At 44.1% G+C, this 19,267-nt stretch overlaps 1 protein-coding gene across 1 annotated transcript in view; it reads left to right on the top strand.

The window, feature by feature from the left end:
- Positions 1-19,267, top strand: part of ELP6 (elongator acetyltransferase complex subunit 6) — a 418,952-nt gene that overhangs the window by 83,234 nt on the left and 316,451 nt on the right. The gene's annotated exons all lie outside the window — the stretch shown is intronic.

Here is a 19,267-nt window from a genome sequence, read left to right as displayed (position 1 = left end):
GCACCCAAATGGGCTATCCTTAAGTCTTCAAAGAATGGGCAATATATTACCAAATGTTTTAGTGTTTCCGTCTGCTGTTCATTTACGCAGAATCTACAAGAGGCTGAAGCACTTTTAATCCAGTGCCGAGTACATTCAAGTGTGTGAAGCTGGTTCATTCTGAACCACATATATAAATCACAAATTTTATCACACGGAAGGCAAAGAATATACCATGTAATAATGGTGCCACAAAAATCTCGCCATGCAAAAATATCGCCGAAAAATTGCTGTTTTTTGTGGCGATTTTTTTTTTTTTTCTTCCCCTGTCCCCATATATATGGTCACCCAAATAATATCGCCACGACCTTTTCCCGGCGATATTATTTACGGCGACCATATATATGGGGATAATATTACCTGATACCGAATATATCTTAGTCTAGGAAGTAGTTTATGAGTATGACTCGCAAATTCCCTATATAACCATTGAGTACCAATATCATCCATTGATAAACACCAATCATATTCATACAATTTTTTTCTTTTGAGTTTGCTGGACGTAGCCAAAGATCTTCTTTGGTAATACCTATGTTGGACAAGATCTCTTCTTTTTTTTTTTTTTTGGAATATGGCCACCGAGTGAGGGTTTGACTTGGTGATCATATGAGCAAATTCCTGATATAGGGAATTTTGAGGAGGGTTTATCATTTTTGCATAAGAGTTAAGTTGTCTCCACTGGAATCACACTAGACTGGATAATCCCAATTCAATCCGAATACAGGAATTGGGAGTTGCTTTCGCCAACCCCAGTACCTGCTTCCAGATCGATCCTTGGACAGAATTCAAACAAGCAGTAATATCGCAGAGACAAAGATCAATCCCATACAGTATAATTGCTTCCACCTTCAGCGAGTAGAACTGGAGCACTGGTTTGTGAGAAAATGTACAGAATTTCTTTCGAATGATCTTTAATTGAGAAATTAAGGGGCGAGCCTTGAGCCTCATAGAGGTTTGCCAATTGCCAATGGACAGATGATCAGAGACATTGTATCCCAGATATTTAATTATAGGTACACGTTCAATCGTGGCCCCATTTAGGATCCACGTATAATGGGCAATTTTCTTTCTTCCTGTAAAGACCAAAATCTTAGACTTTGCAACATTCGCACAAAGATTATTCGCCAGAGCATAAGAAGCAAAAGCTTGTAGTTTATTCTGAAGGCCAAACGGCGTTCTATCAAAAAGCAGAATATCGTCTTCATAAGCAAGCCAATTAACCTTCATATGTCCAATTATTATTGGCAAGGTAATTATATGCTGCCAGATGTCATCTATATCAGTGAGGTATAAATTAAAAAGGGTGGCGGCGAGGTTACACCCCTGTTTTACTCCTGTATACGTGGGAATCCCTGCAGTAAGCATTCCTTGTTGATTTAACCTCACTCAGTAACATGTGTTTTAATGTAATAAGGCAATTAGTTGGATCAGAAATTCCGGGAACCCTAATTTGGCCATTTTGGCCCATAGCACATTCCGAATGATACAGTCAAAGGCAGAGCTGAGATCCAGCGCGGCCATAAAAACTGGACCATCAGAAGATTTTTTTGCTTTTGCCAACACATGTGCAAGCACAGTTGCATTCAAGGCTGTGCCCATGTGCTTCCTGAAGCCAGTTTGGTATATAGATAACAAATTATGTTCCAGTATAACATTTTCAATCACCTTAAGTATAAGAATTGTGAAAACTTTATAAGAGGGATCCATCAGAGCTATAGGGCGATAGTTTGCTGGCTCAGATGGATTGCCTTTTTTGAAAATTGGAACAATCAGGGAGGTTTGCCAAGACCTCTGGATATGGCTGGAACATAAGATGTTTTCAAATTTTAGTTTGAGTATACCAGCCCAAAATAGTGGATCAAACTTTAATACGCAGACAGGTATCCCATCAGGACCGGACGCCCTTGAGTATTTCAGGTTCTTAATTGCACAAACAATGTCATCTATAGTCCAAGTAATATGTGAAAAGAATTTCAACGTAATCATCTTAAAACTATAGTGACTACATTTCTGGGGGAGATGCTATGCTGAAGAGATAAATTCACACCACGTCTCTGAGTAAATAGAGGAGGACATTCTATCTGCTGGTGACGACGATATCTCATTAAACATACGCCATATGCTTTTTGTATCGCGCTTGAATATATGCATAATCATTGCCTGATTACCGGCTAAATGTACTTTGTGTTGAAAAATCTAAGTAGCATTCCTGTACTGCATTAGATATATATATATATATATATATATATATATATATATATATATATATATATTTTTTTTTTAAGTGAGAGGAATTCCTGTACAGACATAACTCTTTTTCAGGGAATTTATCTCACAGTTCTTTGCGCACTTTAAGCAGGCAACTTGCTCCAAATGTGTGGGTGGCCTATGTTATTACTAAACTTCTAGGAAGGAAGTTTTGCAAGTTCCTCTCGAATAATATATTTATTGTAAGCTATTGAGTAGCCTTTATTTGTATCAAAGCGTATGGTAGCCTGTAGGGCATTGATCAAACAATCACACAAGTTCTTGTTCCAACAAACGGAGTGAAGACGTCGCTTTACTTCCACCAGAGCAAGTTCAGGGATAATTTCACAGAGTCTAATAGTGTTTGAAATAGGAAGTACAATGGAGATAATGCAATGGTCACTAAAGCCTACATCAGTGATTTCACATTTTAAACCACTCAAAACATTTAAGGAAGTAAAAAAGAAATCAATTATAGACAAAGCATTCATCCTATGCCAAGTGTAATCAATTACTGTCTTTGAAGTCTACCAACCCCAAATTCCAAGTGGCAAGATAGTAAACCCACTGCTGACCGCTCAGATCCTGGCGTTGTGTTCCACGGAATTTACTTTCAATCAAGCAGCGAGCATTAAAATCCCCTCCTACTATGGTAATACATTTGGGATTGCATATTCAGGCATTTTCAAATATACCATCAAGAATGTCCATTTCCTCATCAAAATTGTTGGACTGATAATTAACGTATATACAGACCACCAACAACATTTCCTTAATGGAGTGTGTCAATTCAATTTCCAAAGCTAATACGGATGAGGACTGATGGATCAGGGTGGCGGAAAAATTAAAGTTATTGTTTATCAAAATAGCCAAGCCACCACTCGGGCGCCCTGTACCCGGTGTAGCTAAGGCGTAGAACACTGTATAACCATCTACAATTAACGCCTTTGCAAGCATTGTTTCCTGTAGTATAATAATAGATGGTACATCGAAAATTGCCAGCGACTTCATTGTTACCTCAAGATTCTTGTAGCCACATACATTCCAACTGTGAATGCTAATACTGCTCAAGCTACTGCTCTGCTTTTGGGGCTTGCACCTCCAGTATAGATTGAAATAGATTGCCAATCCGTGACAAGTCCTTGATGTTAGCTGCAATAGCTGACAACTGCGCAATCATCTCTGGGGGACTGGACTTGCATGATACATTGTCAGGTGCTTTTGCGCCAATACTTGTGGGTGGCGGAATTCGATAATCTAGAAATGCATATGCCTGATCTTCATTTTCAAATAAGATCATTTGAATACCTAAGATCTCAAGCTCAACTCTAAAATCCCAAATTTGCCTCAACACAATTAGAGAGTTTGATTGGGCTATCATTCTTAGATTATTGTCTACAGCTAGTCTCACCCACTCTATATCATAAGTGTTCAAACTTCTCAGCATCGGAATCCGGTTAAATGTTTTGAATATAAAGGATCGATTGAGACGTCCCTTACCATTTATGTCTGGATTACTAATCCAACCAAAGATGGGCAGAGTATGCTCCCCCAGCACCAGTCCTTCATGAAGCCTCCCCATCTGTTCATCTGGTACCGCAATAGAGAATCCCATTGACGCGACTCAGGGCATGCAAGATTGCACTGCCCCCTCACCTCTTCAACAATATTGCCAACCTGAGGCAAAATAGGATGTGCCAATTTCTGTCCACACTCCTTTGTCAAAGATTGTTTATTCTCCACTAACTCAGGCCTGGAAACAATCTTAACCGCTCCCGTTTTATTATTAATTAATGGATAAAACAAGGACAGTTGCGACTGCTTGCAGACCCTAGTATCATCAGAAGTACCCACCAATGCAGGAGAAAACACTAACGAGTCCTGGCTGACCTTAGAGTTCACATGCTGTGGCACAGCGTTCTTCCCCACTGGTATACCATTTTTGCGTTCTTGGACTTTGATTTTGTTTTTAGGCAATATCACAGTAGGAGGGTGATCATTAGAAACTTTGACATGGTTATCTGATAGTTGAAGTGCTTGTTTACTCTCAGCATTTAGTTCCGCTAGAGTGGGTTCTTCGCCTACGATTTCACTGATATAATCAGTTGAGGCTCCCAAACCAGGTACTTCTGAATCAAGGCCGGGAACTTTCTTTCGTCCTGTCTGTTTGGCAGAGGACTTCTTTTTGGCCCTTTTTTTCAATGCTCTAATGTGCAAGCGTCGTTGCTTGCGTGAAAGAAAGCCAACAGCCATCGACCCTTCCGGGCACTTTTCCAGATTCAAGCTAGAGTTTTGGGACAAGGGACCAATGTCTGCAAGCATGTCCCCCTCTTGTTGCTCAATAATATTTGTAAGGGCAGTCGGAGTATGTGGCATCTCAATCGAGGAGACGTTTTCATCTCCCTCTAATTTTAATCCAATATGAGAGGCCAACCGTGCAAGGTCAGAAAATACATTAAACATCATTGCCTCCAGTTTACCCAAGCCGTTGACCATCTCACAAGTGAGTAATTGAGGGGCCACTGGCACTTCCTCATGAGCTAACAACTCAGTCGAGCCTGGGGGTAGTAACGATTGGGCATAAGAGCACCGCCCTATTACCGAAATATTAAGTGTGTTTGTGCACATTTAACTATGCCTGTTGGTTCCGAAGTTTGAGAGTGTACATTAGACATTCTAGGTATGATGTTAACCTCACCAAGACATTTGTCTTTAACATTTGTATCCACTAGGCTCCCCAAAAGAAGGCCCTCCATTTTACTAAGCTTTGATAGAATTTCAGTGTTTATCTGTTGCTTAGTTCAGCATGTGTCAGTTCGAGCCCTTTGTCCAAGAGATTCAATATTCTGGTAATTGCAGGGAATTGTTGATCAGGATATTCTAACTCTTGCACAACAGAAAAGGCACCCATGGAGATTACGTGAGAGGCCTCTTGGGAACCAAGTGGAGGAGGAGATTGGTCCATTGGACTAGAGCAAGTATTTGCTATACAGGATCATCATTGTAAGGACCAGACCTAACATCCACAGGTTGGTGAGAGGCCATCACCCGGAATGCAGAGCAGCTGCCAAAACATCCTCTCCCAAGAGCCTCTTATTAGGTTCCCTCTTAACATGAGATGTACGCTGTCAATTCCCCCAGCCACCCTGGAAGCTGGGTCAAATGCCATCATATTTGATAGAAGCTATTGTCCTGAAACACAATACCAGGACTTTAAGATCAGATAACACCAATCTTCTTAGAGTTCCACGCAGTAATTCTAATAAGGCACGGCAGGGGTCTTTTGAAGCAGCAGCCCCAATTGCTTGGAATGCCCTTCCGCCCATGCTAAGAACTATAGCCTTGACAGAACTTTTTAAGAAGCAGCTGCAGACCCTGCTTTTTGCCTAGAGAGTTTTACTATTCATACGTGCTTAGCTTCTAAATACTCTGATATTTTCCATGTCGTTCCTTCGCTCCGTTTCCTGTGTGTGAGTCCGCGCCCATCAGCCTTCGGGTACAAGGTGTGCTTTATAAATGCCCAAACATAAACATGTAATATCACCCCATCGCTCATCCCACTGCCGTCAAGAGTTCCAGAATACCCTGGACCCCATTCCGGTTCTAACATCCTAACAATCCGTCTTCCTTATGCATTGCCCTCATCCATGTTCGCTCTGCACATCCTGGCATAATATTCTCTGGACTTACACCGCCTGCAGTCCACAGCCCATGCAGGACATTCCTTGGCCCAATTGGGGTGACTGGACCAATGACACTATGCCTCCCTCACCCCACCACCATAGTTCACCCTACTCGGTCTGCTGGATTACCCCTCTGGTTTTTCCAACTTCTTCATGGGATCACTGGTGTATTTCTTAAATGATGACAATATCGCTTGAACCAACTCCCCTTGGCCGTACTTGTCAGTTTTCTCAGTAACCACTTAGACGTTGGCACGTGACTCCTCTATTCCTCTAGCAATCTCTATCACCTTGTCTAGTGGTGGATCACTTTCTATCCACAGTCTCTCCCGGACTTTAGAATTGCTGGTCTTCATCATGGTTTGATCCCTAATGTACTCGTCCAGCATATCAGTGAATTTACACGAAGCCATAAGCGTTGATGCATTCCCCAACTCCTTTTGCCCTGGAGAAGAAATGGTACTGCTCAAGTACCATGTTGGGTCTCTTTCCAAACCGCCCTTCCAACTTTTTAAGAGCTGTTTCGTACGCACTCAATACGCTCTCCCCCTCTCTGCCACCCGGCACATACACCTCCTCTCCAGGAAGATGTCTGAAGATTCTGAGCCCTTCGGTCCCAATGCAATTCAACAGCGCCGCCTCCTTCTCGTTGTCGCTGTACTTCATCCCACCTGCCGCTCTCATGTATACCTTGAAAGCATCCACCCATAAATCCCATGGGACGGGCGGTTTGCCTGGGGACATCAAAAAGGCCGGTAGAGGCCTGGCGTTGCTATGCTGCATGCGGACCGTGTGCTCTGCCAGTTCAATTTGCCAGTAACTCGTAGAATATGCCTGTGCCACCCATTCTGCCAGTCGCTGATGCTTGGTGCACACCTCAATGTTAGTAAACTATGTAGCCTTCACTTCCACTATGGATACATCTTGCCAGTATCTCCATCCACCAGAAGCAACCACACTGGGCCTGCAGAAATGTTTCTAAGTAATGCTGCACAACTTGGAGTATACAATGTCTCTTTAGCCCAAAAACTTCTGCAAATACCTGTGATTTGCCTCTGAACGCTTCGCCTTATATGCTTGATCTCCTTCTTCTTGTATCCCCAATGCCGCTCCCGTTATTGTGAGTATAGCGGATGCCCAGCAACCCGGAGTGGCTGCCGGCGTACAGACACAGCTAGATTCTTTCCTCTAGCTTTTTAGCGTCGCCATACCGCTCCCTATGCTAGGCTGTTCAGGTGTGGTTTTTCTACCTTTTCTGTGCGCAGACGCACACTGCAGGCTCCCCGTCCTCTTCCCCCAGCCGCTGTGTGTCCTTGCAGCGAGGGATGTGTTCGGATCAACCTGTACCTGCTCGATCCGCCGGTGCGCTGAGTCCTGCACCCGAGGGCCGCCGCACAGTGTCTGTCCCTGCTTACCCTCGTCGCCAGTGATATGAACGGAGACTCCGTGTGGGTGAAGGTAAGTCTTTATTCCAACAGACAGACCCTATGGCCACACCGCCACACAGCCTTCACCAACTGTCCTTTCCTCTAGCACCTGGAATGCCGACTACACATTAACGCAAGCCGGCTTTCCAGTGTACATTATGACAAAATCCAAAACTCCTTTGACTCTATCATGTCAACATTATAAATTAATGTATTGAGCATGCTCATATATACCGATTCCAGCGTCCTACATTCAGTGAGCATGTGCTTCACTGATTCCAAATGATTAGAGAGTTGACACAACCAGCAAAATCGCTTCTCCCGCGGTATACCCAGTTGCGTTCCTTGAAGTGTAAGTAGAGGGAGTTGATTTTTACGCAGCCTCAGCATAAAATTAGTTACTGCAGGACTAGGGCTCTCTAGCAAATACTGTTGTGTTTTCAGGCAACGATGGGTTACTCAAGCCACTGCCCTGAAATTGTGTAGGTTGGATAAATGTCATTTGTTTTTTGTTCCAATACCACAAATTGGCCTTATTATGCAATGAGGCTTTAATTGCCTCAAAATCTCTCCAAAATTCAGGCTGTAGCACCCAACGTATGGTTCTGAAGAAGTCAAGGTTTAGTTCTTCAGAGTGTTTCCTTCCCTCTGCCACTTCATACTCATAACAGTTTCCCAGTTCCTTCAGCACCAGGCACTTAAAATAAAGGGGCACTGTGGGTTTGTAGACCTTGGTGCTCGGCAACAAATTATCAATAGTGTTATGAAAGTGGGATCTGATTTGTAGATCTCCATTTCCAAAACAGAACTACCCACATCATTTTATAATTAAAAATAAACAAATGCTCCCGCTATTTTACCCTCACAGATGGCATTCCATCAGTTATGTTGATCAGCAAAGCAAGAGATGCATCCTTGTAGTTGAAGGTTTGTTTGTTTTATTAAGACGTTTATAATAAGACTACTCCTACAACCCCCTTTGAAGCTTTGAATATGCACTTGACCGCCATAATGAGCATGTATGAGAATTAAAAGAAACCTATTATAGATCATGGGGCTAAGCTGCAAAACTGTTTGTGTATACGATTTACAATGTCACTAGTCAAGATCTCTACAGCTGGACACTTGTTGGTGAATGGCTCGTCATACATGCTTTGGTCCTATGTTGGACATTGCAATAATTGTCCTAGTGTGTATGGGTATGGGGATGCTTCTCCCGCCCCCGATGGTGAGATTGGTCTGTAATGAAGATTGATTTTGGTAGTTCTGCTACCAAGGGTTGTATGATGAATGGAGTGGAGGAAGATAACGTTGGTAAAGCAGGAGCTGTTGTGATATTACATTTAACACAAGTCTAAGGGCAGGAATGATGTGTCTGCAGGAGAGTAATACAACTTCAAACCCTTAGTTTTACTACAATGAATTATGCTTCTGGTTCCTCTGTGATTTGGGGGTCAGAAATGGAAGAGAAGGTGTTGACATTTTTTAACTTAAAGCCACAAAACAAAGCGATTTCAGAAAACACTGAGTGAGATGTGGGATTAATGGATGATCTCGTTCTTATACATTGTTTGAGACCTCCCTGATGACCGAGAATATGAGAAATGAACTTAGCCCAAGGAGGGGCAGGGGGGAAGTATATAATGATTAGCAATAGTATCTGTTATTTTTCCAAATGCAAACAAATCTTTACTGGAAGGACATTTGGGTAAGGAGTCTAGTAAGAACGAGGATGTCCAAAAATGCAATCGCACTGGTTTCTGCCTGAAGTGATTCCATTTGACTTATTGAATATAGTTTAACCAGTGATTACAGAACAACTATTCGGTGAACAAGTGAAACCGACATGTGGGTGGTTATCAAAGTAGGATGATGAGTGTTTATGTAGCCTTGCCTTTTAATAGTCTGAAGACCAATCTTGTCAGATGTTTGGTTGCCCATAAATTGGCATGTATACTAGAAGCTTTAACCACTTTGCCATAATTATGTTATTTTATGTTAAAGGTTCTTATACCGCCACCTGCATGGTCTCTTGGTGCTCTGGCGGATCTGTAATGCAAGGAGAGCAGGGGGTGGTTAAGATTGAGTGGGGAAAAAGTGCAAGAGAGCTGTGATGTGCTGTTGGCAGCTTCAGTTCGGATACACTGTTCACTGAGCGTAGGTGTGATTTTTCGGTTGGTTGGCGTCATGTGTTGTTGGACGAGGTATGGTTGTGTTTAGATCAGAGTTTGAGAGGTGTATGCAGAAGGTTGAGTTTTTAGTATGGTTTGTTAGTGGCAGTACATTTCCTACCCCCACTGTTCTGACTAAATGCGATACATATTCCATCCCATGTCTATCATTCTAGAGTGTAGCATTTACCGTCCCCAAGAGTTCCTTCAGGGGTAGTGTGTTCCCTTTTTCCCTGTGGTCAGCCCGTTATGTATGATTTAAGTCTTCAGATTTCTTCCTAGTTTCCTTCCTCACCCATGGACCGTAGAAATGGACTGCAATTCGGTATTTGTCAAGTAGGAGGCTGGAGTCGGGTAGCGGGTTGACAATCAACTTTTATTACAGAATTCGTATCAGTAGAAAAACAAACCAGCTGCAATAAACAACATAGGCAGTAACTAGCGTCTGCATACTCTGGAAAGTGCTTGGGTTCCCAGGATGAGTAAAGAAAAGAAAATCAGTTTGGCGTTGTTGCTGTAATAATGCTTGCTGCGGACGCTAGCTAGTAGCTTTTTAGCCAGTCGTCCGGTATTCCAAAAGAAAAATGCACTCCTTCCAGCCAGCGGAGTCCAGCTTCCTTCCTCAGCTGGTCCTTCATTCTGTGGTCGAAAAGGGTACTAAGCCCCTCGATCCCAGTCCTTTCGTCTCCTAGTATGCCCAATCACCCAGGGATTTGCTCCACTCCTCTGTGCTTTTGTGCCAGGTCTGCTGCTGCAATGAGAGACAGCCTTTGAGTTCACGTTTACAGACTTTAACCCGTTCTCCACCCCGCCCATCCAATCAGCCTTCACCCGTCCCTCCCTCCGTTTTCCCGCACCTGAAGTGAGTTTTCCTCCTCCATTCCGCCCAGATCCTCGTTCTGCTTCTAATCTTGGCCCGTCCCACCCCTTTCTTCTCTGTGTGGACGGTAGGGCTGTTTAATGTCTATAGTGTGTTCTCCTGTTCATTTTGTATTTACTGCCTCCCTGGTTCTGTCCCTCGTGGTGGTTTCTGGGACATGTAGTACATAAAGGTGTTGAATCAGCCCTAGGGTTTGGGCATTCCTCTACTGGACGGGCTTTTGATGTCAAATCATCAGTCCTCCCCTCTAGGACTGTTGCCTCGTGATTTGTACATTGGTCCGCTGTGTTAAGCCCCTCCTGCCCGGTCCGGATCGTTAGAACTGTAGCGTCCACTGGTTTCAGTGCCTCAGTGACCTTCTCACAGTTTTACACAAAAATACTTAATATAATTAACCGAATGGCATTATAGTGAACAAGGATAGCTGGGGCTGCGGGGCTCTCCCCCGCACCTTTGTTCGCTATAATGTCAGTGGGGGTGTCCCCTGCACCCGTTCGTGTAAGGTTTAAATAAAGAAAAGGACCCTGCAGGGCTTGTCCCGATCACGGATGTGAATGGGAACAGGCGTTGCAGGGACACAGCGAGTCAGGGACACACAGCAAAGTGTGCCGCCGACAGGCAATTAAGGGGGTGAGTGGGATCGGGTTATCCGAAATGGCCAGGAGGAAAAAACGAATGTTATTTTCGAACAAATAACATTTGGTTCTTTCTTTGTCAATTCGAATACGAACAAATCACGGTAATCCCTACAATTCACCTTTTTTTATATTTTTGTTTCCCTGGTGTGTGCAGTTTATGAAGGATCATGTCTGTGTTCTGGTAAATCGTCTTGATAGGATTGTGGTTAATAAGAAGCTGTTATCCATTGAGTTGGGATTAGCTATGGAGGAAGTTAGCCTTTCGAAAAAGGATGTGATTTGTTTGTATCTGAAATGTCTGAGGTAGAAAGAACCAAATTTTATTTTTTCCGAAAATAACATTTGGTTTTTCCTTCTGTGGCCATTTCGGATAACCCAGTCCCACCCACCCCCTTACTTGCCCGGCAGCGGCACACTTCGCTGTCTGCCACCAACTCGCTGTGTCCCTGCGACGCTTGTGACGCCTGTTCCCATTCACTTCAGTGATCGGGGCACTGTTGTGTCCTTTTTTTAAACATTTCTTTTTTTTTTACCTTATGCAAACAGGTGCGGAGCCCCTTCTCCCCTTGTTCACTATATTTGTCTCGGGAGGATAGCTCAGGGGCAGCGTGCTCGTCTTGGAAGCAAGACATGGAGTAACACAGGTTCGCCCTCCCCCTCCGCCCCCCTTCATCTCCCCCCGGTTCCGTGCTTAGCAACCTTTGGGTATTAAGCGTGTTATAAATGACTGACTAAAATAATTATAATTATATAATATTATAATAATGCCACCGAATGGGGCATTTGGTTGAACATTTCGGCCATTCAAAATGTTCGTACGGTGGAAATTCGACCAAATCTCCCATTCAGTATTTTTGGATAATGCCTGGGAAAAGTGGATTTAATAAGTTTAATGGAGGGATTGCCCCCAGAAATGTAAGAAGTTATTAAATGGATGACCACCCAACTACCATGGGCACCAATTTTAAACCATGTGTTTCATGCCTTGAAGCACTTGTGTACAGGTGCGTTATAAATGACTTATCATATCATATGTCACACATATAAAAAAAAAGTGCAAAAGGCAGCCGTCATTTGGGCCTGTTGGTTTACCTTATGGCACAGAGGCTCACTCTGGAGCCAGGGGTCTGCAACCTCTGGCTCTCCAGACTTTTTGGACTACGATACTCATGATTCCTTTTATTGACTTTGTGGAGTAGAGCTGATGGGCGTTGTACTCCAAAACATGTGGAGAGGCAAAGGCTGCAGACCCCTGCTCTAGAGTATTGTGGTTATATCTGTCTGTTAAGTAGTACAAGACTGGAGCAATTTGATGCTTAAAAGAAACATGTTGAGGATTTGAGCTCACTCTCCACCTCTCTACAGCAGAGGTTGCTGAGGCTATCTTGATAACTCGGAAAGTCGTCGTTTATGTCTTGTGTTAAAACTAGGGCTACTGCTAGAGGCCACTCTATTGGGGGACGGTTCATATGATTTTCTGCACTGATGGATGCTGATGTTTCCTTTATTTTGATCCCCTCTGCAAATCTTTTTGGAGCACGACTTTGTGTGAAAAGGGAATCAAGAGAAAGGCAGTTATCTCCATCAAATGACATTGGCCTTAATGCGTTTCTGCAGGTTACGGATAATTTAATTGAATGGTGTTTTATCAAACTATCCGGTCTTCCTTTTGTTGCAAAAGATATTCATGTTTTATGCCCAACTATTGTTATTCTTACAGCCTTGTTTCATTTGGAGTGTTCCACCATTCGTATGTCCTAAGGTTTGTCAAATTAGAGGTAGATTGCTTTATCGTTTACACCATTTCATATTCGATCCTTAGTTATACTGCCTCCTAGCAAGGATTCTGCAACTGGTTTTACCCATGTATCAGGTCCAAATCGGATAACTGTTTATACATATGTATTAACGTAGTCTTTTTAGATTTGACTTGTTGAATTGGCAGTAGCTACCTTAAGGACAACATTGTGTTTCCAGGTGCCACAAGGCAAAACGGGGAAGGAACAAGGAGTAATTAATAATGGCAAAAGACAGTAAATAAACAATCATAGTCCTACTTGGCCTTGTGGCATTCAGAGGTGCAGTGAAGAGAGGTGCAAGAGATGGCGGGGGGAGCATGGTATGGGAAAGTGCTGGTGAGAGCACAGGAGGGAAGTGCAGAGGGATGCCAGGGAAGGAGGCCACTGGCTAAGTGCTGGGGTGCAGAAATCCCATGGGTGGGATGCACAGCCGCCAGGTAGGTGGCCCACTAGGGCAGTCCTGGGAGGGGGGAAGAGTGCTTGTGTCGACTGGGCAGGGGCCTGGTACCCTGTGAGGTTCATGAAGGTCTCAGCAGCAGAGGAGTGATTAGCAAGGAAGGGAAAGGGGTAGAGAGTTTCCAGTCAGGGAAGCTATTCCAAAGAGAGGCACCAGCCGAAGAGACAGACCTGCCCCCCGCTTTCTGCTTGGAGAAGAGTTTGACGCACAGAGATTTGGATTTAGAGGAGCGGAGGGCTCTGGCAGGGAAGTATTTAGTGAGAGAGAGTTGTAGATGGCATGGTCCCAGGCCCCAAAAAGCCTTGTGGATGATGCAGAGGGTCTTAAATTTAATCCTTGCGGCCACCGGCAGCCAGTAGACGGATCTTTTGTCTGGAGAGATTCAGTCCCTGGGCTTGAGGCCAAGGATATGTCTTGCAGCCCTATACTGGATTAGTAGGGAGGAAAGGTGGAGATTGAGGAAGAGGCTGTTGCAATAGCCTAGAGAGGGCCAGAGCTCTGGAAACATTGAGATTCTGGGGAATGGTGAGGGAATGGAGAATGCCTCCAAGGAGGTGAAGCTGGAAGTGCGCCTTCTCATCAAGGTCCAAGATGTGAGGGGAGGAGTCAAAGATGACCCTGAGGTTTTTAGCCTCACAGGATGGTGAAGATCGAGAGCCCAGAGTCCTGATAAGAAGGATCTCTGTCTTACTGGCATTAAGACAGAGGTCGTTAGCCGCACACCATGCCTGGATAACGGACAGACAATCAATAATGACAGAGGAGGAGGAGGAAGAGTACGTGGTAGAGGGAAGTTTGAAGGAAAGCTGTGCGTCATCAGCATAAAACTGGAAATGAGGTGAGAAGGAGATCACATGAGCAAGAGGGGCAAAATAGATATTGAAGAGCCATGGTGATAGGATAGAGCCCTGGTGGACGCCTTAGGTAGGAGTCCAGATTTGGAGGCATGGCTTCACCCGTGTTCAGGAGAGCAGTTTCCGTGCCTTGTGATGCCCGGAATCCAAATTGATGGTCATGGAGGCAACCAACGAGTTCGGTATGAAGGATTAGTTGCGAGAGGACCAACTTCTCCAGGAGTTTACCCAGGAAGTGGGTGGTGGAGATGGGGCAATAGTTAGCCGGGCAGGAAGGGTCAGCAGACTGTTTCTTTAGGAGAGGTTGCACAAGGAAGTGCTTGAGGGAAAGAGCCAGTGGTGAAAGAGTGGTTATGGAAATCAGCAAGAGGGGTTTGAGGGGGTGACAGAGGAGATGTTGTCCGTCATAGTTCTAGAAGAGCAGGGGAGTACCTGTTTGGATGAGACCTTCATAGAGCAGACAACTTTAGAGACCTCATCAGGTGTTCTGTGCAAGAGGGAGGAGAGTACGTGGAGTGGAGTGGAGTGGAGTGGAGCGGAGAGGGGGGCAAGGGAGGCAGGACGGTGGGAGCAGGAATGGAGGTGGGGGTGGTTGAGAGTGAAGACAGGATGTCCTGAGTTTTAGAGGCAAAGTGGGAGGCCAAGGTGGTGCAGAGAACCTGGGATCGTATCAGCCGTTGCATTTGGAGGCAGGTTTCAGGCGGTTCCTCATGACGGGGGCAAGGATCACGAGGGTGTTGGAAATGGAGAGGTGCAGGTTAGCAAGGACGGAGTCAGAGGGAGAGTCTGAAGCATGGGTGGCAGGGGGAAGAAAGTGGAAGCAAAAGCAGCGACTGACACTCCCTTCATTGGTCGAATGACTCAGGAGGAGGATGGCAGTGAAGGGGCGGCTCGGACAGAGGGCTGAGGGGTCCCAAGTGAGAGGAGAGAGTGGTCAGACCAGGAGACAGGAGTGGTAACCGGGTTGGAGATAGGGATGTCCCCATAGATCAGGGCATTACGAGAGTGTGTCCTGCTGAGTGTGTTGGACCAGAAGGAAGAATAGTGAGGGAGAGGGAGTCGCAGAGTGAGGCGGCTGTTTTCAGGAGAGTCAAAGTGGATATTGAAGTCTCCAAGGAGCAGGAGTTTGGAGCAAGAGGTCAAGAGGGAGGGGGTGAGGTTGGCCCATTCAAAGAGGAAGAGAGAGATGTGGCCAGGGGGCCTGTAGAAGGTAGCAAAGGTGAGTGAGAGCGAGTAGGAGAGACCCGAGCCTACACGGATGGCATTCAAACGAGGGGTAGGTTTTAGTAGGTATGATGGTAGCAGGGACCCACTCGGGGAAAATCAGGGCCACTCTACCTCTTTGCCGGTTGGGCCTGGGTTTGGAGTGGATTTTGTTGCCCTTGGGAAGGAGAGTGTCAAGAGCATTGATAGAGCTGGCCTTGGACAAGGCATAAAATAAGCAGCGTTGGATAGCAATTTGTTATGCAATTCTATCGGTTTGCTAATTAAATTGGCACTTGTGTAGAAAAACCTAGCTATTTAACTTATCCTGTTCAATGAAAGCACAGATCGTCCAGCATTCCTCTTGCCTTCAGGGCTCCCTCCACCCTCTTTTCTCTGTTCACTGTTAGTTCAAAAGGACTAATGAAGAGCGTGTAGCATTCTCCTCCATCCTTATGTGCCAAAGGCCTATGCGAGTATGCAAACAAGATTTTTTTCTTTTTCAAATAATTGCAAACCAGAAGTAATCAGGATAATACCTTTTTACTACGCCAACTCTATACTGTCTGCAAAAGCATGACACGTATGTGTGAACTTTATTTACATTTTTAAATGCAGTCATTCAATTCCATTTCTAAAAATGTAATTTGTAACATAATGCATAATTACAGTATGGCTACTGTAAAACACTGCATTGCCTCCTGTGGGATGTTTTAACCCACTAGGCTCTGCCCTGCGACATCCCTGTGTGCTGATGGTGCAAGAATCATCAAAGTGGTCGCAAAAGCCCTCTGCGTGACAAAACCTATGACCATTGCGCGTTGAAACCGGAAAAGATGGCTGCCATACCTACTTTGCCTGTCCTCAGTGGTGGAACGGAGACCACACTGCTGAAACATGTCACTGGGCTGCCCACCAAGTAAAAATGGAAACTGCATGAAAGGCTGTGCTTTATTGAAAGAAACCCAGAAATTGTTCTGAAATCCCTTTTTCTTGGGTGCTGAAAATACAAAATGCTGGTCCAAAACACCACAAAACATCCAATATCTAAAAAATAGATTTTATGTGCAAAAGACAAAGGGGAGGATGTTTTGCCTCATAAACCACGTCATCATGATGACACCATGTTTTCTTCTCCAATCAAGGGGGAGAGCAGACTTTAGCCAATAACTACCTGGGCGGTGCGCCTAGGATAATTCAGCATACCCACCCCTTTATCAAATGCATAAATAGAGACAGCTGAGGACTCAGAAAACACACTGATCCACCCACCATCCCGATATTGGTGAAGCACTCTGAAGGACATCCATCCATATTCCTTGTTATAGACTCCTGAAACTTTGCAAGCAGAAAGGCTCAGAGCATAGCTGAACCACTTTCAGCTGGGCCTAAACTTCCATAACCCATCCCTCAACTTAAAGTGGAAACCAAAGAAGCAGCCAGGCTGTGCTGTAACTGCTTGCCTGCCAAAGAATTATCTTCATAACCAGAAGGGCAGATTAAAACCCAATCTCGTGCCGTGCCGTGCTGTGCCGACCAGAGAGCCATTACAGATCCATTCCAGTCATGCTGTGCAGTGTAGACCAGAGCGCCTTGCTGTCCAGTCCTGCTGATCCCTGAACCAGTCCAGTCCGGTGTGCCCAGCAGTCTGTCCCAGGAAGAATCCCTGACCAGAACCAGAATCCCTGATGGTTCCATTCAAAACATTGGTAGTGAGTATCCATAGTATAGGATTGTCACTAGCCTATGTACTGTCCATAGTCATCCCTATCCAAATCTATCTTATATTTAGAAACCTGCATTGTTAGAAATCTGTTTGTCTTGCCTGAACTCTCTATCTCATCCTATAGTCCTTCTGTAATAATATTGTTAAAATCATCTTTGCGCTGATTCATCTGAATAAGGCAAGCGTCTCGGCGGGCAAAAACCCGATCGGAGACGTCCTGGTCAGGTGGCTGTGCTGTCGTGTAGCATTGCTTCTTCATAGTCCATCACTAGTGTAAAGAAATCATGTTTGTTTTTTAAAAGCGCATCCTTGTTTTACATTTTGCATCTATCTGAATAAAACGACCTCCACGAAAACGTCCATAACGTCTCCAAATTATTATTCATGCTAGAAACGAAATTTAAGTGTCTGCTTCTAGCTAACACCCTAAGCTTTCTAAAGAACCCAAAACCGCATCTCAACTCCTTATATTTTGTTCGCAATCGCGATTACCGCGTGCGGAAAAGTTTGCAGCAAATTTTTCGTTTGGCCAAAATCTATAACGTGTAAAACAGCTTTTCATTGCACCCGACCTCAAAATTAAGTTTTCAACTTGTTTATTACTTTCAAATCATTGCTAGTGTTTGTCTGAAACCATACAAAGCGGCTCCCATGAGAATTTAAACAATTTCATTGATTTAAGCCAAATTTAGTGTTTTACCTATCCCGTTCGAAGCCTACTTTAAACCATTTTGACAGTTTGCAATAATTCCTGTTTCTCTCTTGTGTTCGCTGGCGTGGGGGGGGAATTGGGACTGATATATTTGCTTGAATTCTGCATTCCTGAAACCTGTTTTCTCTCCTTCTATTTCTTCATATTGCATATTGGGGGGGGTTGAGGTGTGTGCAGGGGGAAATAGTAACCATACTGCTATTTGATTTGAATATACACCCAAAAGTATTATTTCTGTGCATCGCTTTTTCCCATCATTACTCCTTGTGATTAAAGAGATTGTTTAGTATGACATCACCCCATTGGTGATTATTGTATACCCATTAAAAGTAGTGTAATATCTATATTGTGAAATACATAAATAAATATTTTAACTTTGCACACCAGCCTGCTTCCTGGTTCAGAGTGACCGGGGGGGGTTCCAAGAGAGTGGCGTGATATAAGTGGTACATCGTTCAGAATAAAATAACCTTTACACACAAATAATTAATTAAGGGTTTCAGTTGTACATTACACGCTAGGCATTGACTTAGGTGAAGTGCCGGATTGAAATCACTTACACTAGTGTATCGAAATATCAGTGTCGACTATATTTCGTTGTGTTAGAGAAGATGCATCATGTTGATGAGTGGACCCTTCTGAAAATGTACATGATGACACAGCCAAATGCTTTTGTTGGCAAACCTAGCTCTGCACCATTTTGGTCACGTGCAACTTGCGACTGATGCTCAACTCACAAGCTGATCCCAGATGCCTTGACATTCTGTCTCATGACTCTGTTGCTTTATATCAGCTGCCCTGAAAGTGAGATGGCTGCCAACTACAATATTCCACTTAGTTTGCCCAGTTCTCTGTCTGCTATACCATCCACTCTGCTTAGTCTCTTACTTTTTTTCCTCTTCCATAAAGAATAGACAAAGCTAACTAGATGTTTACGCATAGCAGTGATCAATAGTTCTATCCAGTGTGTACATCTTTAGATCCACTGCACTAGCATCACGTTAGTTAGCCTTAAGAATTTGCTTTGCTCTAGGATTATGATTACATTATATATTTGCACCTGCAGTAGAGAGAGCTGGCCGAAATGTTTTCAGAGCCTTTCTATCATATCTATTTGTGTCCATTCATGCAGCTAACCTTTTACAGACACTCCTCTAGGGCTTGCAGAGTATTTTTACCAACTCACATAGACGAGTAGATTTTAAGAAGTGCCAATACCATTTGCAGGGGATGTTTGAAACTTTTATTTAAACTTTACTTTCATTGCAGTACATTTCAAATACAAGTTTCACTGTGCAGGGCTGGACTCCGTGTGGCAGCAGTGTGCCAAACTAAAGTGGGATTGTGGTGACATGCACCATTTTACAGAAATCACATTTAATTGTGCTGTCATCCATTGTGATGCGTCGAGTGGGTAAACTAAGTTACTCG

The sequence above is a fragment of the Ambystoma mexicanum genome, chromosome 2p (genome assembly GCF_040938575.1).
Source record: "Ambystoma mexicanum isolate Mex_15411 chromosome 2p, UKY_AmexF1_1, whole genome shotgun sequence".
In the NCBI taxonomy this organism is placed as follows: Eukaryota; Metazoa; Chordata; class Amphibia; order Caudata; family Ambystomatidae; genus Ambystoma; species Ambystoma mexicanum.
This window is presented reverse-complemented; position numbering and strand designations above follow the sequence as displayed.